The sequence below is a fragment of the Acomys minous genome, assembly GCF_964271855.1.
Source record: "Acomys minous genome assembly, chromosome: 2".
Taxonomy (NCBI): Eukaryota; Metazoa; Chordata; class Mammalia; order Rodentia; family Muridae; genus Acomys; species Acomys minous.
The window spans coordinates 122,994,233-123,020,292 of NC_140484.1; the positions used below are offsets into that span (position 1 = coordinate 122,994,233).

The 26,060-nt window shown below is 41.6% G+C and overlaps 2 long non-coding RNA genes across 3 annotated transcripts; one reads left to right on the forward strand and one right to left on the reverse strand.

Moving 5' to 3' along the window:
* The first annotated feature begins 946 nt into the window (after nt 1–946).
* LOC311585087 lies at nt 947–20,404 on the forward strand. The gene is made up of 3 exons (XR_014775092.1): nt 947–1,110; nt 16,568–16,724; nt 20,203–20,404. It is a non-coding gene; the product is annotated as an uncharacterized lncRNA (long non-coding RNA).
* On the reverse strand, nt 7,571–10,218 carry LOC311585091. Of its 2 annotated transcripts, none has more exons than XR_014775093.1 (3): nt 10,114–10,218; nt 8,611–8,691; nt 7,571–7,847 (listed from the first exon to the last, which is right to left on the reverse strand). It is a non-coding gene; the product is annotated as an uncharacterized lncRNA (long non-coding RNA). The 2 variants fall into 2 exon arrangements; XR_014775094.1 differs by having other exon boundaries at nt 10,099–10,125.
* Nucleotides 20,405–26,060: the final 5,656 nt, after the last annotated feature.

Consider the following 26,060-nt stretch of genomic DNA (forward strand, 5'->3'; position numbering starts at 1 on the left):
ACAGATATGCCCGGAGGTGTGTCTCCATGTTGACTCTAAGTGCCATCCCACTGACAAGGGAAACCATCACAATGACCTTATTTCGTGACTGAATCTTCAGAGAGGGAATCCAGCCAAAATGGAGTCTTTAGGGTGGTCCTTAATCTAATACTGCTGGTGTTCTTGTAGGGAGGAAAATTTGGACACAGAAACATGAACAGAGGGAAGGAAACATCAAGAGGTACAAGAATACAGCCATGTACATGTTGCAGAGGTAGAGCTAGCCCCAAGAATCCCTCTCTCACAGCCCTCAGAAGGAAGACCCTGCTGACATCTTGAATTTGGACTGCCAGTCTCAAGAGCTGAGGCAATACAGCTTTGTTAAACCACGGCCTCTGATACCTTGCTGTGATAGTCACAGGAAATAACATGCTTAGAAAATGTATCATACATGACAGCCCATATTAACCATGCTTGGGAGACTGAAGGAAGCAGATGAGACACAACCAGCAAATAAAAACCAGGAGAGATGGCAACAGTAGGTCACAAGGTGTCAGAAGGAGTTGAGAAGGCTACCTGGGATTGTGATCAGTGGTCTACAGAAGGTCTTCCCCACAATGTTGAAGATGAAACAAGCTCGTACGCCGAAAGAAGCTCCATAACTAAGTGACCACTGTATCACATCCCTGAAATGTCTGGGCTACTGACTGGGAAATCTACCGATCCAGATTTGTTCATAGTGATCATTCCTGTGCTTGATCAGCTGAGAAGCACTCCTGGATTTATATTAACTTTGGTAATGTTAAAAATTAAAAAGGTTTATGTAAACACTGACCATGTTGGAAAGTAAAGGATATGTATTAACTTAGACAGTGTTAAAGATTAAAGGACTAGCCTTTTCCTTGTTTTGAGACTGTTCTTTTACTATAGCCCAAGCTGGCTTTAAATTTGTGGTGCTCCTTGAACTGAGACTACAGCCATGTACCATGGTGCTCAGCAGGCCTGGTGTCCAGCTCCCTCTGAGACAGCAGCTATGGTGAGAGGGTCTTCAGAGAATGTGTGTAGAGCAGCAGCATGGCATCTTGCTTGCAAGAATATAATTTGGTTGACTGCCACCACAGAAGCATGTTGGTACACTGTTTTCCTGAAACCTCGCCATGGCAGTATTGCCATAGTGATAGACAGGGAGCACCAGAAGGCATTAAGGATGGAGAGAGGAAGGCTAGATAAACAAGAAAGGAGCTGGTTCTTGAAAAGTGAGGAAGAAGGATAAGGAGTTCAAGGTCAGCCTTGGCCACACACCAAGTATGAAGCTAGCCTGGGCTGCATGAGTCTCTGACCTCAAAAGTTCCAAAAATATACAATAAAAATAAAAAAGAAAGGAGGGCAGGTATGGTGTCACATGCCTAATATCCCGGTCTTCTCAGAAGGTAGAAGGGGGAGGAGGTTGAGGCTAGCCTAGGCTGCATGCTTCCTATCTCAGTGGGAGAGAGGGGAGGAATGGAAAGAGGGAGGGAGGGAGGGAGGGAGGGAGGGAGGGAGGGTTTTCTTGCCTTAAATACAAATTCTAATTCACTTGAAGTAGCCATAATATTTGGATTCAGATCATAAATAGTTCTAAAGTAGCCAAATCTTCCCACCCCACCCCCAGATAGGGTTTCTCTGTGTAACAGCCTTGGCTGTCCTGGACTCACTTGGTAGTACAGGCTGGCCTCAAACTCACAGAGATCCACCTGCCTCTGCCTTCCAAGTGCTGGGATTAAAGGTGTGTGCCACCACGCCAGGCTCCAAATCTTTAACATGTTTGATAAGCATTGGCATTAAATTAATACAGGATAGAGATATTATTTAATAGCAATCTATAAAAATTATTACTACTACTACAACTATTATTTTGGTTTTTCAAGACAGGATTTCTTTGTGTAGCTTTGGCTGTACTTTGTAGGCCTAGCTGGCCTTGAACTCACAGAGATCTACCTGCCTCTGCCTCTCTGAGGGCTGGGATTAAAGGCATATGCCACTGTGCCTGGCTAAAAATGAATTCTTTAGCATCCTCACTTTGTGGTTCACTTCTAAAGTCTTGGACGTAGCATCTTATTCCCAAGTGGATTGAAAGCTCTGCAGAGATCTAGAAACTAAGCAGAATGGTAAGGAATCAGATAACACTATCTTGATATCTTCAGTCTTAATATAATAAGAGGCTGTTCATTTATTCTGAGGATTTCCATTTTAAAGGCTTGCTGTTATTCACTTTCCTTGCCTGATGCCTTATTAATTTTTATTTCCTGAGGCTACATGCATGACTTGAATTCAAATGAAAGGAAATGCTTTCCCACATATCTAAGTTTGGAATTTTACTCCTTTCGTAAACAAAAATATGCTTTCCAGAAGTCTGATACAGTACCTTAGTTAAGGTTCCTATTGCTGTGGAAAAGACACTGTGACCAAAAGCAGCTTGGGGAGAACTGGGCTTATGCCAGTATGCAGCTCTCAGGTCACAGTCGTCCATGTAAGGCAAGCAGGGCGGGAACTCAAGGCAGGGGACTGGAGTTAATAGCCAGGCCTGAGACCAGGGAGGAGTGCTGAGTACCAGCTTGCTCTCACGGTTTGCTCTGCTGGCATTCTTATAGAATCCAGGACCATAAGCTAAGGAATGGCACCACCCACACTGAACAGGACCCTCCTGCATCAGTCATCAGTCAAAACATGCACAAGTTTGCCTACAAGACAATCTGGTGGGGGCGTTTTCTAACTGAGGTTCTCTCTCCCAAAATGACTATAGCTTGTGTCAAGTTGACATAAAACTAGCCAGCACAGACAGTAACAAAGTCCAGGCAACCAAATGAGTGTTATTATCTACTTTCTGTTTTTGTGGTTGTTGATTCTCTCTCTCTCCCCCGCCCCCTCTCCCTCTCAGATGGGGCAGATGCATATGTATGTGGAGGGCAGAAGTTGATGTCCTGTGTCTTCCCTAATTAGTCTTCACACACCCCACCCAACTCCCTTGACCTGCCAGAGAGCAGTGAAGGTTTATTTTTGAAAGAGAGATGAACTGTTACCATGTAAGGACTACAGCTGTTCAGAACCAAGTATTCAAATGTAGATGTGTCTAAGTCCAATCTCTAATAGAAACGTAATTGTGATGTGATGGGACACTGGCCCTGAAGCTCATGTGCTCGGCCATAGCAGCTGGCTAGTGAGCTCCAGTGGAGGCCCTCATGTCCTCACCCTCTCAGTGCAAGGGTTACAAGCACCTGAGGCTGTACCCAGGTCTTTGGCTTTTTGCAGGGGATGTTGCGGAGGTGGGGTGGGGGTTGGGGGGTGCGTGGATCACATTCAGGTCCTCCTGCTTGTGTGGCAAGTGTTTTCCTGAGCTGTTTTCCCGGCCTTTGTATGTCTTCCTTAGTGGTAAATACTGATGTGTAGTCTCAGAAACAGCCAGAAAAGAAATCAATAAGGTATAATGGGCAATCACTTTTCTGGAGCAGGAGATACATGTTAGATGGGGTGTCGGGGTGTCTTTCTATATTAGGAATATGTTAGTATATGTTGAAGAAGAGCGCACGGTGCTTTTTTCCCAAGGTATTTTTTCTGAGCTTGGATCATATTTATGGTATATATTATCCTTAGGGTAAAGTAGTCTATAAAACAATACACACACACACACACACACACACACACACACACACACACAATCAGTATGTGAAGACAATTTTGTACAGAAAGTCCCAAAATGAAATGAATGGTGAAGATTTTTGGAAACGTTTAAACAAGTTCTGATGTTCTAATGTCACTGAAGAAAAATCCCAACACTGTGGCAATGGAAGGGAGCTTGTTTCTGGTTCCATTCCAAAACATGACAGTCTTGACTAGACTTAATCCAAGTGGACATAATTATGCAGCCCAGTTCCACATCATTAGAGAGAGTCAATGCCTTTGCCAGGATTCTGCCAACACAGTTTCTAGCCAGACGTCCATTAGTAAATACCACAGTCTTAAAACACAGCTTGGCTTCTGTGCCTGGGTTGTCTGCTTAATGAAAACTGGGTCCAGACTTTTAGAAGGATCATCTTGGATACACAGGGGGAATCCCTACTGGTGAGGCAGTTAGAAATCTGGCATAAGCCTTGCTCACATCTGTCAGTCATCTGAACATTTAGGCGCTGAAGCAGGAGGAGCGCTGCGAGCTGGAGGCGAGCATAGGCTACACCATGAGTTTCAGGCTAGCCCAGGCTTCAAAAGATATATATACACACACACACACACACACAGAGAGAGAGAGAGAGAGAGAGAGAGAGAGAGAGAGAGAGAGAGAGATGATAGAAAAAGAAATTTGTGGTATGTAGAGTGTTATTTGGGCAATGGCCTTTTGATTTTATTTGATTTTATTTATTTATTTATTTATTATTATTATTATTATTATTATTGGTTTTTTGAGACAGGGTTTCTATGTATAATCTTGGTTGTCCTGGACTCACTTTGTAGACCAGGCTGGCCTCGAACTCACAGCGATCCGCCTGCCTCTGCCTTCTGAATGCTGGGATTAAAGGCGTGCGCCACCACGCCCGGCTTGATTTTATTTTTAAATCAAACACTTTTAGTTGGAAGTATAAGTCTTTACTGTTCTTTGACAACGCTAAGAAAGGCGGTAACCAGACCTCTAGTTCTTTATCTTACTTAATACTGTGTTTTACTTTTTTTCTTTACAGAGAGAAACATAGATTAATACACTACTTCTCTTCAAACCAAATTATTTGTTCTGTTTACATGTTATTCCTAAAATATTGAACGGATTTGGTTGAAAGGCATATTGTAAATAATTGCAGTGTTTAAGACATTCTCTAAAGCAATGAACTCTTTACTTAGTAGCTACTTCACAAGTTTAAAATCATGTCACCTTGGGTTCTTTCTTCTGGTCCTGTAAGGTGGGAAAGGTACATAATCGAAAGTTTAAGGTCAGAGAAAAGCTTGGCCGAGATCACAATTAGGTGACTTTCACTGGCAGCCTGGGATTCTGTGACATTTTCTTATTACTCCCTCCTGAATGAGGAGAAACTGCTAGGTGGGTGGCTGAATTCCAAACGCAGCAACTTGCCCACAAGACCTGGGACCCTACCTGGCTCTAGGAGCCCCCTGAGTGATAGCTGCCTTTGTAGTGAGTAAACAGACAAACAAACAAAACAAAACAAAGAAACCCACAAAAGCAAAACCAAAAAAAAAAAAACCAACAATGTTCGACCTAAATTTACTGCCCACAAGCAGGTAGTGAGAAGGCTTGGTCTCAGCAGAACGCTGTATGCTGAAAAGTTCTGAGACTGGTTGAAAAACATATGGTAGCCAACGGCGCTACAAGCCTCCTTGCCCTCTGCATGAAGAATGGCAGATTAAGGAGGCCTATGCGTTGTTGGATAAATTGCTGATATGGGCTCCACAGGAGTGCAGCTCTTGGTAGGCATTTGTAAACAGTGAGACCTGGGTTTATTATGCGTGTCTCCTGTGGGGGCAGAACCACAGGCATACTCCCAGCTTCCTCTGTTCCACATCTGTCACAGCGGCCCCACTGAGAGTTGGCAACAAAACTTTCCCCTAGAAAGGCTGAGAATTCATAGGTACTCAGACTGGAGGTCACTTTCTGAGTCACCAAGGTAGACTAAGGTAAGAGCCAGCATCTCCCCCAAAGCTTGCTTGAGGTAATCATAGGAAAATACTTGGAGAATGAGAACATTTATGATAGGCTTATCAAATATGCAGATGGCTAAAGACTGACTGCTGGGCATAACTCTGCCTTCAGGTAGTTATGAGATTTAGGTAAGTTACCTAAACTCCGTGGGACTCTATACACTTTTAGGAGAAATGGGACAGTTGTTCTAACTTTTTGTTTCAGTGCTGGGGACAGAACACAAGACCACGTACATACTGCATAAGCATGCTACCACTGAACTACACGGCCAGTGCAAGGCAGCTGATCTAATCTAAAACAGGTTCTTCAAACATTTTCCCCATAAATAAATGTCAATATTCTAAACATTAGTTCAAAAGAATACTTTTAATGTTACAAACTTAATTATAGACAATAAGATTAAGCTGCATACAATCCCACGCACTGTTGGCTCTCACCTCTCCCACTGGATTCCCTAGACACAGCCGAAGAATCAACAGATCAGCTAATTTAAAAGCTTCTTCCTGTTTACAGAGTCATTGTTGATGTGATTGTAAGAATTTCCAACCTATTTGCGTCACCTACAGTATGCTGGCACATGACAGAGCCTTGGAGTGGGTAGGGATGTGGCTTAGGAGAAGTCCTTGCTTTTAACCCTCAGCACTGACAAAACAAACAAACAAAATAAAACAAGAAACAGTAAACATATAAATAAAACCAGCCCAGCCTTAGCGTTGGAGGATCTGGGGTGGATCCTGCTCCAGGGACCAATTACTAATGTCACTTTGAGTTACTTCATCTGTCTGTCTGTTCCCTTATGTATAACAATGAAGGCGGTGACTTTGTCAGGCAAGAGTGCTTTGTAAACTGCGGAAGACTCAATAAATGAACAGTGTCTCTTTGCTCAGCACCCTTCTGGGGCGGGGGGAGGGGTGGCTTTATCTTTAGGATGACTCAGAGTAACATATGGGTTGAGATGTTCTTTGGCAAGCTTGGTTGGACTTAGAGGTGATACTTAACCACATTTGGACTTCATCTTTCCTGTGAGACCAAAGCCAAGACAGTGTAGACGACATGGGCTATTAACACAAGTAATTAAACCAAGGAGACACCATTTAAAGGGAAGAGCTCTCCCTATAATGTGATGTTGGTAATGACCCAGCCATAATCCCTTCTCCAGAAAGCCAAGCCTCAGTAATAACTATTGTTGTTATTGGGTGCCCACTAAATGCCAGATACTCTTTTTTTATATGTTATCTCAACGTCTCAAAGACCATTTGCAATGATGTTATTTACATTTGATAGTGAGAAATGACCTAAAAAAGTAGAGTGTTAGTTTTCTTTTGTTGCTTAAAGGGGATAAGCTATTTCCAGATGTACATACAATGGCAATTGCAAGAGCCTGAGCTCCGAATTCAAATTTCTGAGCTAGTTAGCTCTGCTTCTCCCAATTGGAAGAAATTCTTTTCTGCACTCACTGAGGGCACAGTGTCTCCTTCTTCATCATCATAGTGCCTTAGTCAGCCCCATCCCTCCGTTTTCATCTCCTCCTCCATTTAAAAATGCTTCATTAATCTTCATAAACCTTGGGAGAAAGCATGGATTAATCATTGATACCCCTGCCCTCCAACCCACCCCTAACATATTTGTCTTCCCTCAAACAGTCTCTACTCAAGAAATCTCCAGGGGCGCAGCAGACTCTTCCCTTGGGGAGTGAGTCCTGCAGCTAATTCGTCTCTGTCAATAAGATTTTTCTCTTCTGCTTATCTTCGTCTCTGATTTTGCACTTGGCCCTTCCTTTTCTCTGTTGGCTGAATGATGCAGATCTTCAGATGCTGCTGCCTTGTCTGCCCAGGCTCCCAGGACTGCTTCTGCTGAGCTGCCCCTTTCCTTCAAGTCACGGCCACAGAAGGTCTTACTAGCACCTGGAAAATGATTTCTGCCGTGGACAGTGGAAAACCTGAGCTGGGCTGAGCTCGAAATGGATAGTGAGAAAGCAAGTGAGGAAAGAGATGTGGTCACAAGTCTTGAAACCTGCTCACCCAGCAAATGTTGGCCTCTGTGTGGTTTGGACATTTCTCCTACATTGCCCTTTCAACAGCAGCAGAAGCATTTGTTGCTCAGCTTGGTGTGTTTCGATAAGGGTTCGATGCCAAGCTCTATAAGTGGGTGCCCAGAGTCAAAGAAAATGATGGAATATGTCGCATCACTGCAAAAGAAGGCAGAAAGGAAAAAGAGAAAACAAGCTAGCTTTGGGATATGAAAAACTCTAATTTTTACTGTTGCCTCACTTTTTAGCACAGCTATATGGCTTTGGTAAGTTTTTAAATATCCCAATTTCCACCATACTCATTGTGACGTGGGAAAATAACACCAACCATAGGCATTTTTGTAAGAATTAAAGACAATGACCATGTGCATAGAAGGCACTCCGCCCGTGGGAAGTTCTAAGTCAAAACCAAAAACTCATTTTTTCCTATCTGTGTATGTGTCTGTAGCCAGCTTGTCCTCTCCTCTTACTCGTCCCATCTTACTGCGCTGTAAACCACCTTAGCTCAGTCTCAAACTCTAGCTCTGCAGCAGCAGCTGCCGCCATGCCAGTTTCCCTCTGCCTAGAAAGCAAAGCCCAGTGTTAGCTTTCAGATCTACACCAAGATTGATTTTGCCGTCCTGTGTTCACTTCGAGATGAACTTAACATTGCCATGTAGAAATAAACGTGGATTCTAACCCAGTTTCCATTTTTATAGCCTCTGTACAAATGTTGACAATTTCTCTTCTGAGCCATCTACACCGGTACTGGAGATAATAGCTTCATAGAGAAACAAAACCCAAACTGGCAAAAGATTTAGTTAAAATACATTTCAAGATTTTACACGTGACCATTGTCAGTCAAAAGAGCACTGCTTGCTTGTCTCCTAGATGACTGAAATCTATTCATCTAGCAAGTATGCATTGACAGTCTACAGCTTACCACGGCTCCGTGCTGGGATGCACTGGTCAGCACGGCAGTCGAGGGGTCTCTGGACAAATGCTCATTTGCATGCAGTTTTTACTAAGGTATGAAATACAATAAACAAGCAAACACTCAGACAAAGGAAATAAACCCAGATAACGGCGTCAGTAAAGCAAACACAGCTCCACAGTAGTGACTAGAGAGAGGATTTTGCTTACTTTTATACTTATTTTATTTTGACTTGCAAATAAAAATCCACGTCTAATTTCTCTTTTTGGAAGTCTGATGAAAAGGGAGAGAAGTAGAGGTGCTAGGGAGCTGTGCTGTGAATCGTAGGGTGGCAGCTCTGAGACTCTGAGGACAGTCATATCAGGTAGAGGGAGTGGCCGTGCAAAGGAGTCTGGGCAGGAAAAGAGCATAGCACCGTTGAGTTCAACCAAATAAGAAGGAAATCTGGGAAGTGAGATAGCAGAGACTGACGCAGAAGCAGATCTCATAAAGTTTTATTGTGTATGGCAAAACGTCTTCTAAATATAGTGAGAGACTATGGACTTTGTGTATGCATGCATCATGTACAGATAATGTGTGAGTGCTCATGTTTCTGTGAGTGAAGGTATTTGTGTAGGTCAGAGGTCAACTTCAGGAGCTATCTATTCTGTGTTCTTGAGACAAGGTTTCTTACTGGGACCAGTTAGGCCAGGCTTAGCTGTCCAGGAAGTCTTAGGGAATTTTTTTTTTTCATCTCTGCTTTCCCAGCTCTGGAGATTACAGACACACATGGTACCCAGTTTTTTATAGGTGCTAGGAATTGAATTCCGGCCCTTGTGTTTGCTCAGTAATCACTTTACTATCTTCCCAGACCCCACGTATGTTTTAAAAGATGATGGGTGAGCTGGCGAGCTGGCTCAGAGTTGGTAAAGGTGCTTTCCACCAAGCTTGATGACATGAGCTTCACACGTTAGAAAGAAAACACTGACTCCCCCAGGCTGCTCTGTAGCCTCTTTATACACAGTGTGGCACATGTAAACACTCCCCCACCATGCCCCAGCTCACACACACACAAAATAAGTGATTGTAGTTTGCAGGAGGTGATACAGGGTCTTACTCTGTAGACCAGGCTGGCCTTGAACTCACAGAGATCTGTCTGTCTCTATCTCTTGACTGCTAGGATTAAAGGTGTGAGCCACCATGACTAGCAAATAAATGCAAAAAAAAGACTGCATCATTTGGATGGAACATGGAAACATGTGAAATTTTTGTTTGTTTGTTTGTTTGTTTTTTGCAGAAGTATGGATAAGTGACAATGGCTTGGAGTACATGATGATGGTAAAATTCAGAATTTACTTTTGAGGGGCTGATGGTCAACTGGATTTGGGGAACCAAGCAGTTAGGAAGCCAATGAGTGGTGTGTCCTAATGTGAATGTCTATGGGTAAGTGATGCCATTTACTGAGAGACGAAGGACAGAGGACAGGCTTAAGACATGTTTGAAGGGGCTGCTACCTACTTTAGTTATGCTCACCACAGTAAACATACGAGACACTCGCATCAAGTTGTAAAAGCTCAAGTTGCTTGTCTATTTCGGGACACTTCTATTCTCTCTCATGCTATGCAGCTCAGTTGTTGGCTAAATTAGGACTTTGTAGGAAAAGGAAGCAGACATGGTTGCCAACTGAGATGCCTTTGTAATCATGTGTGACATTTCCTGAGAGCTAAATCCGGGGCTCAGGAGAGCACGGTGGGCATTCCTTGGACATCTCCGTTACACATTACGATGTGTCTAGACACTTGTGGCTTACAGAGGAAGTCTTTTTCCAGCACGGTCACATTCGTCTACAAAATACTTCCAACTGCATGTTTCTATCTGTAGTTCCACTTGGCATATAGTTAGAATGTGGCATACTATGAAAAGCTGAAAATCTACATGGGAAATGTTTCTCAGATGTAGACACTTACATGGCAGGTACTAGTTCATAGATTTATGGCCCTTCAATGGAGAGTATCTTTTTTTTAAAAAAAAAAAATTGATTCAGCAAGACCACAAATGCCTGTAGCATGTGTGGGGAGGGGCTTTCTACTTGGAAATAAAATGATCTTTCCTTCATACTTTTAGCATTCTTATTTTATGTATTTGGTTCCTCAAAAGCTATTTTCAGTTTAAAACTATAAATTAAATACGTATGAAATTTATTAGAACAAATTTTGATATATCTAAAATAATTGCTTTCATGTTTATGTGACCAGGAAATTTAGACAACAAAACACTCAATAGAAGGGATTAACAGAAAATGTACTCATAAAAGAATTATTAAATATTCATTTAAGTTGATAATTAAAATATTAGAAGCTGGGCATAGTAGTGCATGCCTATAGCCCCAGCATTCTAAAAGTGGAGGCAGGAACATTGAATTTGAGTTTACCTTGAACTAAGCTACTGCAGGCTAGCATCAGATATATAAAGAGAGACCCTGCCAGAGTAAATAAATAAATTCAAGTCTACATTTCATAAAGTATTAAGTAAAATATGAGACGAGGCACGGCATGGTGGCTCATGTCTATAATCGCTGAGTGCCAGGCATAATGGTACATGCCCTTAATCCCAGAACTCTAAGAAGCAGAAGAAGGTGAATCTCTGTTGGCGTATTTTTAAAATCCATTTTTAATTTTGGTTTCCTTATATCTCTTTCTTCCTTTTCCATGCCAATCCTTTCTAACCTCCCAACACCAGGTAGGAGAGAGAGAAGGTTAGTGGGGAGACGGGGCAGTTTTTCTTAGCTACTTCCTGCTGCTCAGGGTCCTTGGCTTCCTTGGGGCAAGTCCAATCCTTGTTTCAGGATATCTTCAACTTCTTCCTGTCAAACCACATCAACAGCAACCAGGAGCAGCAGTGAGGAAGTGCCAGCAGTCTTCTTCCTTCTTGGAGCCCCCCAGTCTCTCTCTGGCTCTAGCGTTTATTCCCACAAGCAAAGACTATGCTCCTGCAGGAGGCCATTCCCAGCTGTCAAAGATCATGTGCCCTCTCTTGAGGCAGTTGCCAGCTGTGGACAAACTGAAGCTGCCCCCATATCCCACACCTGGGATTAAAACAAAAACATGTTTACTTATAAGACAAAACTTCCACAACAGATCTCTGGGAGTTCTAGGCCAGCCCAGTCTACAAAATTGGTTCCAGGTCAGCCAGGGCTACATAATGAGACTGTCTCAGAAAAAACAAAAAGGAAAATGGGGGTGGGGGGAGGAGTTGTATTTGCAAGGAAAAAATCCAACCAAACCCTTCAGAGTTATGGGCAATGCTCCCCTGGGCAGGTAATCCTGGGTTGTATAAGGCCAAACAAGCTGTGTTTGGGTAGAAGCCACTAAGCAGCATTCCTCTGTGGTGCTGAGGAGGGGTCCCTGCAGGTGTCATACTTGAAAGTGAATCATATGAAGAGATAGGAATGAAAACCCAGCGCAAATTGACTTTTTTCAACTTGGATCAGATTTCAGGGAGCAATTTATTCCCAATGTATTTAAGCCCAGTATAATTGGGAAAATAGTTTCCTGGTGTAATACAATCCCTGTTGCACAAGGAAGCACAATTACATTGCAACTCAACTCAGGGTACTTATGTCATTTCTTCCAAGATGGGTTCTAGAGAGACACTTCCAGTACTAGCTTATGGGCCTAAGGGTCTGGCCTGTTCTTGGTCCTACAGACAGCAAGGTCATTTGGGCTATTAGCCACCTCTGGTCCTGGTTGTAGAGCTTGGGGAGCCATCAGTTAAAAGGGTCATTTAGATTACTAGCCACCTATTTGTAGGAGCCTGATATGGCCTGGCCCAGCAGGTACCACAGATCACCAAGCTGTTAACCACCTCTCTCATTCTCAGCCTCCTGGAAGGGAGAACAGGTTTTTCTTCTTCCCCCGTTGGAAAGACAGTCTCGTGTGCTTAGCATCCCTGACTTGTCTGGAGACCTGTGGAAACAAGGGCCTTCGTGCTGTGCTCCCAGCATGGCTTCTGCTTCAGTTCTTGCCTCTAGGTTCCTGCTGCACTTAAGTTCCTGCCCTGCCCTCTCTTCATGATAGACTGTAAAGTGACACACATACCCTTTCCTCCCCAAGTTGCTTTTGGTCATGGTTTTCATGAGGTCATAGTTTGGTTTCCTTATCACAAAAGTATGACTTTCCACACCACAGAAATAGAAATGCCTAAGACAACAGTCAACTATTTTAACTGTATTTTATACTAATTTTTCTGCAGGTTTTATAAAAAAGTCAAACTTAATTCTGACTAGTGAATAAGAACTCTTTTGGAGCTTAACTGGCTTAGTATTGGGAGATTAAGGGCAACAAGTATTGTAAAACACTTTAATAATGTGCAGTGCTACATTCATATTTGTTAGATTAATTATTAGCCATAATAATTACAGCAATACAAGATCTGACTTGTGCATTAACTAGCTCACTGCACTTCAGTATACTGCTAAGATGATTTTTCTAAGCTTCATGGGAGCAAAGCTTACATCATATGTATACAACAGCACAGAAATCCATTCCTGCTTGAATTCAAATTGTTCTTTCTTTTTTCAGATGGACTTTCACCTTAATGGATGTTTTAGGTTATATTTTTTGTTCTTAGATGCCTTTGTGATTTTTCAGGGTGTCCAGACAGGTGTTTTATGTTTCATTTGAGGTTGACAATGTGAATGATGTAATTTACTTTGTACATAGTGTGTGGTAGGTAGGGACTTGGGGGAATGAGGGAAATAAGAGAGTATAAGAAAGGTCAGTGGATCTGTGTAACACCCGTGCCCCTTTTCAAATGAATGACTATTTACCATGAGACATTTCCTGAGCTCCTACAGGGAACCATCAACTGTATTGCTGGCCTGCACACACTACCTTTGAGTTCACTTGTTTTCAGCTTTCCCCCTGAGCCCTGAGGTCAGCTGGAAGTGTGGCAGTAGTGGGTGATGAGTAGACACATTTCTCTTTAGAAGAGCTAAGCAAGTTAGGCCCACGATCCCAGCAGCAAAGAGAATCAACACAAGGTTGAGGGTAGCCTGGGTCACATAGGGAGTTCCAGGTCAGCCTGGGCTACAGAGTGATACCCTGTCTGAACGAACAAACAACAAACAAACAAACAGGCCAAGCAGTACTTGGCTCCTGGGCCACAGCTATGATACGTGGGTGATGAATTGTCTCCAAACTGTCTATATTTTATTTTATACTCATGCCTATCTCATGTCTCATAACCCAATACATTGTCTATCACAGATTTTAATCAGTGTAGTTAGTTTACTTAGATTGTAGACACTGTTTATTATCTTGGTTATACCATTGTGCCTTTCTTTTCTTTCATTCTTTCTTCTTTTTTTTTTTTCAACTTTTCTTTTTCTTTTTCAAGATAGGGTTTCTCTGTGCAGCCTTGGCGGTCCTGGAACTCAATCTATAGGCCAGATTATCCAGGAACTCAGAGATGACCTGCCTCTGATTCCTGAATGCTGATATTAAAGGTATGGGCCACCATACCCAACAATCATCATGTATTATTTTTGTTGCCTAGTAGCTAGCACCTGCTACTTGTTCCTATAATATAGTTCCTAGGATAAGACAGTTTGTTAAGCTGAGTATCATGGTACATGCCTTTAATTCCAGCACTCTGACGACAGAGACAGGTGGACCTCTGTGAATTTGAGTCTAGGCTAAATAGCAAGACTCTATGTCAAACATTATTCAACTTATCTTAAACCATATTATATTTTTTAAAAATCACACACTGTGTGTGGTGGTGCATACCTTTAATTCCCAGCACTCAGGAGGCAGAAGCAGTTAGATCTCTGTGAGTCTGAAGCCAGCCTGATCTACAGAGTGAGTTCTAGGACAGCCAGGGCTACACAGTGAAACCCTGTCTCAATACCGACCACGCCCCACCCCCACCACCCCAGGAAATCTTCCTAGGGACTGATAAAAAACCTTGATAAGGAGATCCTTTAGTGTAAGAACAAGACTCCATGTATTACATACACAAAGGTCTTCAAGAAATAAGGACAAGTACATACACACCCCAAAGATGTAGGTGGCATCAATAATTTTCTGGATATCTGACAAAGAATTTTCATTACTTAGTTTTCATACTTTGCAACCTGAGCGACAGTGTGTGGTGGTTGGGAAGTCATTGGCTTGTGAACTTGGAACACAGGGCTGGAGTCCTGGCTTTGCAATGGTCTAACTGCAATTATTGCGTGGTCTTCTACTACTTGGGAAAAGACCATGGCTTTATTTCTCTTCTGGTGCCTACAACCTGACACACAGTTTGTACTCAAGTTGATGCTTATTTAATCAGTTCCTAACTCGAGGCAGCTTGCAATCCTTCCAGACTTCATGTTTTTTTCCTTATAAACGAGAGTAGATGTCTTCTGACATCATTCCCAGCTCTGACACACTGATTATATGATCTATGTATCCTGAAGCCAGCTTCTCTAAGCAATCTTTCTCGTCTGGGCCATTGAGAAATGGCAGAACATTTTTGCTTTATTATAAGGAGTGTCTTCATTTCTGAGTCACTCTTACTGAAAGCATTTCCAAAGAGCCTGCAGCAGTGTGGTATGTTTAATGGAGAACAAGTTGGAGAATTACCCGTTGAATATTTACAGAATATTTACAGAATTCTCTACCCCAAAAAAGCTGCTGAGGAATTTTATGTAGTTTTTTTCTTTTTTCTTTTTTTTAAAGCTTATTTTTATTTCATGTGTACCAGTGTTTTATCTGTAAGTGTATCTGTGTGCTATGTGGGTGCATGGTGCCTGAGGAGGCCAGAAAAGGGTATTGGATGTTCTGGAACTGGAGTTATGGAATTGGGGTTGTGGACCACCATGTGGGTGCTGGGAATTGGACCCAGGTCCTCTGGAAGAGCATTAAGTGCTCTTAAGCATAGAGCAATCTTTCCAGCCTTCATCAAGGATTTTGTTATCAGTCTGTTTAGATGGACTTTGCTAGACCTCAACAAATTTGTTTTATAACAAGAATTCAAGCTGGGTATGGTGGTACATGCCTTTAGAGGCAGAGGCAGGCAGATGTCTGTGAGCTTGAGGCCAGCCTGGTCTACATAGTAAATTCCAGGACAGCCAGGCCTGTTACACAGAGAGACTCTGTCTCAAAAACACCAAACAAACAACCAAAACTAACCAAACAAACAAAAAATCAAAACAAACCAAAACAAACAAAAATGATGATGTACTACTAGGCCTTTAAATCCTTTAAATCCTTAGGAGGTCAGGATATATACTACTGTCGTAGTAGGACTATTGCAACGATGAAGCACCGTGACCAAAAGCAACTTGAAGGAGGAAAGGATTTATTTGGTTTATGTTTCCATATCACTGTTCATCATAAAGGAAGTCAGGAAAGGAACTCAAACAGGGCAAGAACCTGGAGGCAGGAGCTCATGCAGAGGCCACAGCTTGCCTACAGCCCCATCTTATAGAAGAGTTTTCACAATTGAGGCTCCATCCTTTCTGATGAATTTAGCTTGTGTCATGTTGATTTAAAACTAGTCAGCAAACCTGCTATATGTTTTCTTTGCCCTTTTATCTCGAATGATGAAAAGACTGAGACATCAGCCTTAAAAGGTGAGACATGGTTTGTTGTAAGAGGCCTCAGTGGTGTATGAAATAGTGGCAGGGGAGGGGGAAGATACTCTAATTAGACAGGAGTTTAAGTTTTTCAATTCCAAATTCAATAATTCCAACCAAGAACAAATGCAGCGTTGTCCTTATAAGCCTATCTTACTAAGTATCTTTATTGAAAGTTTCTGTTACTAAGTAAGATTTTGACCTATCAATCCAATCTAACTGATTTATAGAATAAAGATTTTATAGAATAAAGACATTAAGTGGTTTTCTTTTGGGAGGTCTCCAAAAATACCTTTAATTAACTTCTAGTTTGCGTCTTTCTTTCTTTCTTTCTTTCTTTCTTTCTTTCTTTGGTTTTTCCAGACTGGGTTTCTCTGTGCAATAGAGCACTGGCTGGCTGTTGTCCTGGACTTCCTTTTGTAGACGAGGCTGAACATGAACAGAGATTTGCTGTTTCTGCCTCCTGAGTGCTGGGATATTCAAGGCAATGCACAAAGAGTGGTAAACATTTATTTGGGAGGTAAGCAATTCCAGTATTTCCTATCAGCTTCAACTTAGAGTGAAAGGACTGACACCGGGAAGGTCAAGGCCATGATGGTCTGAATGAGAATGGCTCCCAGGGGTTCATATATTTGAATACTTGGTCCTCAGTTAGTGGAACTGTTTGGGGCCAGAGAGTGGACTACAGTGATTGGGATGAGGACAGCCTCCATAGACTTATGTGTTCGATTCGAACATTTGGTCCCCAGTTGGTAGAATCCTTTGGGAAGGATTAGAGGCCTTGTTGGAGGAGGTGTGTCACTGGGGTTGGGGTCTGAGCTTTCAAAAGGCTTGTGCAACTCCCAGTTCTCTGCCTCATGGTCAATATGTGAGCTCTCAGGTATTCCTTTGCTTGGTCATTGTCTTAGGGTACCATTGCTGTAAAGAGACACCATGACCATAGCAACTCTTTGTTATAAAGGAAAACATTTAATTGGGGCTGGATTACAGCTCAGAGGATTAGTCCATTATCATCATGGAAGGAAGCATGGCAGCATGCAGGCAGACATGGTGCTGAAAAGGAGCTGAGAGCTCTACACCAACATCTGCAGGCAGCTGGAAGAGAATGCCACATTGGGTGTGGCTTGAGCTACTGAGATCTCAAAGCCTACCCCTTAGTGACACACCTTCTCCAACAAGTCCCCACTTCCCAGTAGTGCCACTCACTATGGACCTATAGGGGCTACGTTTATTAAGTCACCACAATCATCATAAGTCTAACTGTCTGGAACTTTAAGCCAAATTAAACACTTTCAGAGGGTTAAGTTGCCTTGGTCATGTTATCACAGCAATAGAAAATTAACTAAGACAACAGCCATAGCTTTACTGTCTAGACTACACTGCAAGTCTTCTGGCTTTAGCCCAGTACTTCTGTATTACAACATACTTCAGATTAAGAAAAAAATGACAAAATACACATATTAACATATCTTGGAGACATGAGTTGTTAGTGGGCAGAAGAGTCATATGCATTCTGACATCACAGGATATGATTTGGCAACTCCGTACATTTCCCTCTCTGTACAATCCTATCAGTCCTGCTCACTGTCTGAATAATGTACTTAGTACACTGGGGAACATTCCTGCATACTCTTTCATGGGCTATTTTAGTAATATCAATTTGCTAATTGTGAAGACAAAATTTTTATATTAGATCATAAAGAAAGCCAGCCTATTGTTCCCACCGCTGGTTAAAGATCTTTTGGTATCCTTATAAAATTTTACTTAGCCATTTGTTTAATGGGTAAGAAAGCTTAAACATAGGTTTTGTTCTGTGTTAAAATAATGTGGTTTTAGTCAATGTAATAGACTAAATTACAATAGATTAACCAGTTTGCAGTCTGAGGTTGAAAGTTACATTTGTTCTGTTGAGTTCTTTGCTACCCTAAGAAAGCACCCTATGATCCTTTTTAAAATGCACACTTAATGAACACTGTGAAATACAGAGAAATTGTTTAACCAAATTTGATAGGAAAGAACTCAAATGACCTAATTTGGCCATTTTAGGAGAACTATAAGCATAACATTGGGAAATTGTTAATATACTCTTGAAGTACGATAAACTGATAATATTTTCATTTTCAAAGAAGCTGTCTAAATGGCTTTGGCTTGAAGGCATATAGAATTAGGATACTTTGGCCAGGTGTGCCTCCCAGCACTTGGGAGGCAGAGGCAGGTGGATCATTGTGAGTTTGATGCCAGCCTGGTCTACAAGTGAGTCCACAACAGCCAGGGCTACACAGTGAAACCCTGTCTCGAAAAGCCAAAGAGAGAGAGAGAGAGAGAGAGAGAGAGAGAGAGAGAGAGAGAGAGAGAGAGAGAGAGAGAGAGGATACTTTGGCCTATGTGGAAAAGGAAGAGGATGATGGAGATAAGTTCAGGTCTTTCTCTTTAGTTTACCCAGAGAGCCATACATGAAGATCCTAATAGACTCTTCTGCTGCTGGAAATAGGTAAATAATAAGGAAGATAGAAACTGCGAATAATCATGTCTTTGTATGTTCATGTTTATGTGCATGCAAGTGCATGTGAGTAGGTTGGAGGATGACAAACTTGGTGTTCCTCAGTTGCAGTTTATCTTGCTTATCTGACAGGGTCTCTCATTGGCCTTGAATTTACCAAGTATGTTAGTCTAGCTGGCCAATGAGCCCAGGAGGACTCTGCCTGTCTCTGCCTCCCAAGAGCTAGGATTACAAGCACCACCAACCTCAAATTTTGCTTTTAGTGGGTACTAAGAATCTAATTTACGTCTTTGTGATTACAAGGCAAGCCCTTTACTGACTGAGCAATCACTCCAGCCTCAGTAATAATGTCTTAAGATGTAAATTCTTTTCTCTTTAATATAAATAAAATGAGTACTGTAGTTGAAGGTCAGGAGACAGTACTCACCAAAGACAAAAACTTCCTATTATTTCTGTTGCTTTGCCATTCTCAATATGTAGCTGTTACCTAATTTCATTTTCTTTTCTTTTCTTTCTTTCTTTCCTTCTTAGTTTTTTGAGACAGGGTTTCTCTGTGTAACAGCCCTGGCCGTCCTGGACTCACTTTGTAGACCAGGCCAGCCTTGAACTCACAGAGATCCACCTGCCTCTGTCTCCTGAGTGCTGGGATTAAAGGACCAGCCTGTTACCTGATTTTCTAAGAGCATTGTTTGTGTATCTGTCACCATCAGGTTACACCCAATCCATCTCAGCAACCACTCAACGCAACTGAATAGGACTGGTTTCTTTCCAGCCAAATGAAAGACAGACATGCACAAAGTGTGATCATCTACCAAAGCACATTGCTACAATTGTTCTACTATGCTATGTGTGGTGCTGTGTGCTTGTAGTTCCAGATACTTGGGCGTATGAGATGAGAAAACTGTTTGATCTTAGAAATTTCAACCAGCCTGAGTAACAGGAAGGTCTTGTCTCACAGCGATTATCACCTATGGGGCTCAGGAGATAGACAGTGGTTGAGGTGCAGGCCATGTGCATATGGATGGTTTCCATGGTGTATGCCTATGGTAATCTTAGAGAGGTACAGACAGAAGGCATTCTGGGGCCTGCTGGTCAGCTAATCTAGACAAACTGGTAAGCTCCACGGTGAGTGTAGATTAAAGAACGAAGCTGGATGACCCAAAGTAGTCTGCTGTGTTTAAAAACGTAAACATGCTTTCATATACTGTGCAGGAGTCACTATCAGCTTCTTCCTAAAATCTGTGTTAAGGACTGCTCATAGCAGAGTGTCTTCCGCTGAACATGTTATTTTACTAACACACTGCAATAATAGTTGAATTCATACTCCCTTCTAAGTACAGATTTCAGTATTTCAGACTGTCTTCCTGTTTTGTTCTCTCGAAAGCATAGGCTGTCCTTTTGTAAATCAATTGACATAATTTGACTTGCTATATTTGACAACATTTTTTGGGTTCACATTTTTTCTCTTGCCAAGTTCTGCATTTTTCATTTCCCACAGAACCGGGACAAACTGTACATCCCCTGCAGTGACCAGGGAAGATTTGGCTAAATGTCAACTATGTTAATTGGTATAGAGAAAACAACGGCCTTATTTTTATCTGATTAAAAATCCCCACAAGCATTCGCTTATAAACTAAAGCCATGTCAGTACAAAGTGACTTAATTATAAATTTGGCAGATGTGTCCTTCCTGCCCCTCCTTTACTGTAGCATATAGAACTGTTACTATTTCCTGGTAACTTCCAATATCTCAAATTTTAATTCTATTTTTGGAAATTTATAATTTAGTACCCAAAACTTTTTCTGGATTATCAATTAAAATTAAAGATGCACTTATTTGAACATGTACTTATTTTAAAATATTTAATGAACTGATTTACTGAATAACACAGACAGCCTTTCTCAAAAGGCAGTTGGAGAAGCTGGGGAGGAGGCTGTGTTAAACTGCTTGCAGCCCAAGCATGAAGACCTGAGCTCAGGTGGCAGGCACTGAGGGGAAAGCTAGGTGCGGCAGCCTGTCTTTAGTCCCTCTGCTAGGGAGGCGGGGACAAACTAATTCCAGGGCAACCAGTCTAGTCAACAGGTAGACGGGTAGGTGAGAGACCCTATCTCAAAAAGTAAAGTATGGAAAGAGAAGGGTATTCATTAACCTCTGGCCTGGACACCTACACACACACACACACACACACACACACACACACACACACACACACACACACGCACTCACCAGTCTGAGATGGTTTTATATTGTACTGTTAAAAAGTCTACATCTTTTTTTAAAGCCCCAGAATGAGAAGGTTATATAATATAATTGCTTCAGTTAATTGGGATGTAGGAGGTGTAGGTGTAAAGAGTAAAAGGTAATGAACTTTGATAAATTTATATGAGCAATAAGAAGGCTTGAGGTAAAACTTAGTTTTCACCAGAGGAGCTGTAGCTTCAGTGCCTGTTCAAAATTGTATGTTGCCTCTTTAATGTTGGGATTTCCCAAGACTGCTCTGCTGTTAGCTTGTTCTCAGTTAACCTTCATAATTTCATGACTTCATCACGCACACATACCCTTGCATTGTCTGACACTCTTTATTCGAAGTCACATGAGGATCTTTTGTTATCTTAGAGAGCGAGATCCATTTGGACGCCTTATATGAGCATCCAAAATCAGTATGCAAAGGCTTCCGATTTCCATTCCAGCTTAGACATATTCTTAGACGTTACTACTTCATTATAACAGGTCAAATGCTGAATAGTGAAAAAATATCACCAAATAAGTAAAAGTTGAACAAATGAAACTATCAACAACACATTTTGGATTAGTTAAAACAGCGAAGTCAGAGTGCAAAGCAGGTAATAGTCTTCTATATAGAAACAGAAGAAACACAATCAACAGAATAAACATACATTAAAAGGAGATTACTAGCCGGGTGTGGTGATCCATGCCTTTGATCCCAGCACCCAGTAGACAGAGACAGGGGAGTCTATGTGAGTTTGAGGCCAGCCTGGTCTACAAAGAGAGTTCCAGGACAGCCAGGCCTGTTACACAGAGAAACCTTGTCACACACACACACACACACAAAACAAAAAAAAAAAACAACCAACAACAACAACAGGGGGTGGGGGGAGGGGAGAGAGAGAGAGAGAGAGAGAGAGAGAGAGAGAGAGAGAGAGAGAGAGATTGAGAGATTATTACATTGGTTTATACCATGTAGTCTGGGTAGTCAACAGTGGCTGAGAATCTGGTAGCTTCCCAGTCCAGGAGGATGGCTGTCTCAGCAGTCTTGGCTGGTACTGAAGGCCTGGGGGGATTCCTAGATAATGTGGATTCTGGAATCAGTGAAGGAGTGTATTAGCAGTAGCTGTAGCTAGACAGTCAGAGCACAGATACTTTTCAGAGAAGGGAAAACTATTCTGTGCACTGTAATGGGAGATTCTGATTATTATGTATTCCTTTAAACCTATAGAAGGAAGCCAGGCATGGTGGCACATGCCTGTAATCCCAGCACTTGGGAGGCAGAGGCAGGTCTACAAAGCAAGTCCAGAACACCAAGGCTACAGAGAGAAACCCTGTCTCAGGAAAAACAAACAAACAAAACCTATAGAATGCGCAGCACCAAGAAGAACAGAGCCTAATGTAAACTCTGTGTTTTGGGTAATAATGGTATATCAGCGACATGTTACTGTCAAAATGCATCGGTGTCACAGTAGGGGAGGTTGTGCAAGTGTTGGGACACTTTCCTCTCCATATAGGAAACCAGTATTTTATGCTCACATTTTCTGTCTAAAAAGCAGCAATAAAGTTTACTTGGGGCAGCAGTGGGAGTGGGGAGCTGAGGCATTTGAAAAGGGTGGATATAATCTTAAATATGTTCTATACTTGGATGAAATTACCAAAGAATTTGCAAAAAATGTTAAAGATGCTCATGGTGGCTCACACCTGTAATCCCAGCACTTGAGAAACACAGATGAGGAGTACTGTTATGAGTTTCAAGCCAGCCTGGGCTACAGGGTGAGATGCTGTATTAACAAACTAAAATAAGTAAATAAATCAAATTAGTTTTTTGTTGTTGTTGTTGTTGCTATTTTGGTTTTTTGAGACAGGGTTTCTCTGTGTAGCCTTGACTGTCCTGGACTCACATTGTAGACCAGGCTGGCCTCAAACCCACAGGGATCCACCTGTCTCTGCCTCCTGAGTGCTAGGATTAAAGGTGTGCACCACCACCGCCTGGCTAATAAATCAAGTTTTAATAGGCAAGGTTGTCTGTTATGGATGATACAACTGATCCATTTTGCAAATTATTAGTGTATGTTTCATTTCTTGTGCCTTCTTTTGGTCAAACTTCACTACTTTCTAGAAGAAATACCATAGTTTTCTGATACATGATCAACCCAGACTTGCACTGTTATTTGATAAGCTGCAGTTGTACAGTCTCTTTGTGGTGGTCATCTTGATGTCTGTAAGTATCAGGTTCTCTTGTTCTTTTGGTTGGATGTTCATTTGTAAATCATCCAATGTAACACTGACTGTGCAGCAGCATTTATGACTGACAAGCATGTATCTGGTAATATATTGCATTATCTGTTTAGACAATAAGACAAAATAAGTCCTTTAAAGGAGTTTCAAAGTCACATCCATAGATTAAAAAAAACACACAAAAAGACAATAAAACTATGGCTATAATCTATTTAGACCTTTCCTACAGAATCAAATATCTTTTTTTTTCTCTCTCTCTTTTTTAAAGCCCAGGTAGTCATCAATAACCATACCAGAGCCTGAAGAATTAGCCTCATGTCTGGCTAGGATCAAGGCTGTGGTCTCAGGAACACCCTGAGTAAAGAACAACAGGGTCTATTAGCAAAGAAGGCTATTATTCCAGAGGAAGGGGATAAAAATAGCCAAGATGATAAAGATGCAAGACCAAGAGGACAAGCATGCAGAGAAGAATGTGGTCCTCAGTGGGGTCTTGTTCCAACGTTGTCAGATGGGAAGAACCTTCTTCATACAGTCATCGTCAGTTGTTCCCACTGGACAGGGATCTATTTCTATTATCTGGAGCTCTCAATATGTCATATAAATCCTTCGTATCCTGGTAGTATCCCCTACCTAAGCTTCTATTTCTTCTTTCCTCTCTCTGACCACACTGACTTTCTATTCTATAAGCAAGTTCAACTTGTTCTTGGCTGAGAGTCATTTTACTTATTGTTCCCTTTGTATAAAATGATCTCTTCTTCCCCTCCCCCAAATCCTCTCTCTCTTTGTACCCCTTTTGCTCTTTCAGTTTTTGAGACATGAACTCATTCTTTAGACAAAGATGGCCTCAAACTCATGGCAATCTTCTACTTTTGCCTTCTTGGTGGGATTATAAGCTTGAGCCAGCATACTGGGCACTCAGGTCAAGAGTCATCTCCTTAGAAAAGCTCCAAGTTAAAGTCCTATTCCTCTGTCTTTTTAAAAATAGTGTATGTTTGTTGGACTAATCCTCCCCCACCCATATGTCGATCACTCTCACTGCTGATGAGTGCCCCACCAGCCCCACGCAGCTCTGCATTTGTTTTGTGAGTGATGGCCATTCGGCTGGGAGTAGATGGAACCTCAGTGCACATTTTGATTTGTACTTCCCTGATAGCTAAGGATGTTAACACATTACTGGCAATTTGTACTTCTTTTGAGAACTGTGTGTTAAATTCCTTTGCCCATTCATTGATTGTATCATTTGTTATTACTGTTTAACATTTTGAATTCCTTATGCAGTGATGTATAGGTGACAAAGATTTCCTCCTTTCTGTTAGCAATCACTTTAATCTATTAATCTTTAACCTGAAGTAATCCCATTGTTAACCTTGCTATTATTTCTCAAGCTACTGAAGTACTTTTCAGAAAGTCTTTGCCTATATGTACCTATATGTATTAGTTACTTGTTTTATTGCTGTGACAAAGTAGGCAACAAAAGCAACTTAAAGTACTTGTCTATTAAGCACAAGGCCCTGGTCTCAGTCCTCAGCTCTGGGGGAAAAAAAGAAAGAAAGAAAGAGGGAAAGGCTTATTTGGGCTTACAGTTCATTGCAGGAATGTGATGCCGACAGGAACGTGATGCAGCTGGGTACACTATACCCACAGTTAAGCAGAGTGATGAACGCTGGTACCCAGACCCCTTTCTCTTCTTTATTCAGGCAGAGACCCCTGACCATGGAACCTGGCTACCATTTAGGGTCGTCTTTCCCACTTCAATTAACCAATCCTAAAAATCTCACAGACATGCCCAGAGACTTGTTCCCATGGTGATTCTAAGTCCTGTCAAGACAATCATGATTAAGTATCACAACTGGGGAAAAGCCTAACCAAGGAAGACTCGATAGTAAAACACTTTAAAGCAATGAAGAACAAAACGAGACACTAGAAGATGGAAAAATCTCCCAAGTTTCTGAATTGTCAGAATCAATACTGTAAAACTGATTCAATGAAATCTCCACCCAAATTCAACGGTATTATTTATGGGAATGATAAAAAGAAAAATCCTAAAATTTACCTAAACCACAAAAGATCCAAATAGCCAAACAGACAGAGCAATGCAGAAAGAGGAACCATAACTCCTGATCTTGAATTACATTATAGAGCTACAGTACAAGATTTATTTTAGAGAACAATTTGAGATATTTGTCATTTTTTTTTATTTTTATTTTTTATGGAAAACAGATTTTTCTCTCATACAAGTCATTCTTTTACAAAGCAAATATACTACTGTAGGTGTTTGTGGTCACGTAGCTCTCCTAGGTAGCACTTCTCCACTCACTCACTTGTGAACCCCAGGTGTCTTCCATGTTGTGGCTTCAACTTCTTAATCCTCTAAAGACTTTATTCAGCTGGGAGTAGGAAAAGAAAGAATGTTTAACATATGTTAGAGGTTTTCAGGGCTCTTTGCCCAACCATCATCATTTTCTGTCTGTGTTCTCTTGGACAGACATCAGGCACTTGGCCCCAACTAATCATAAAGGTGGCCAGGAAACAGTCTGACTGTATGCTTAAGAAAGAGACCATTTGGCCATCAGATGTTCGTACTCCTTGAAGTCATGAAGCTGTTTGAGAAGGAAGGAGATAATACATGGTACATGCTTGGCACAGAGAAAGCAATCAACACTCGCATGTTACTACTATCACAAGTATGTACACTGAGAGCTTGACTTGGTCTCCCTCATGTGAAGCTGAGTATTTGCTTGAGTTCTCCGTACAAAGAAAAGTGGGTTATATAAGGCAATCTTTTACTCATTGGCTGCAGCATCAAGTAGAGAAAGTAGCTAAACATAAGGGAGAAATAAGTTGCTGGATCATATCGACACAATGTCAAAGGGGTCTAATTTAGAAAGC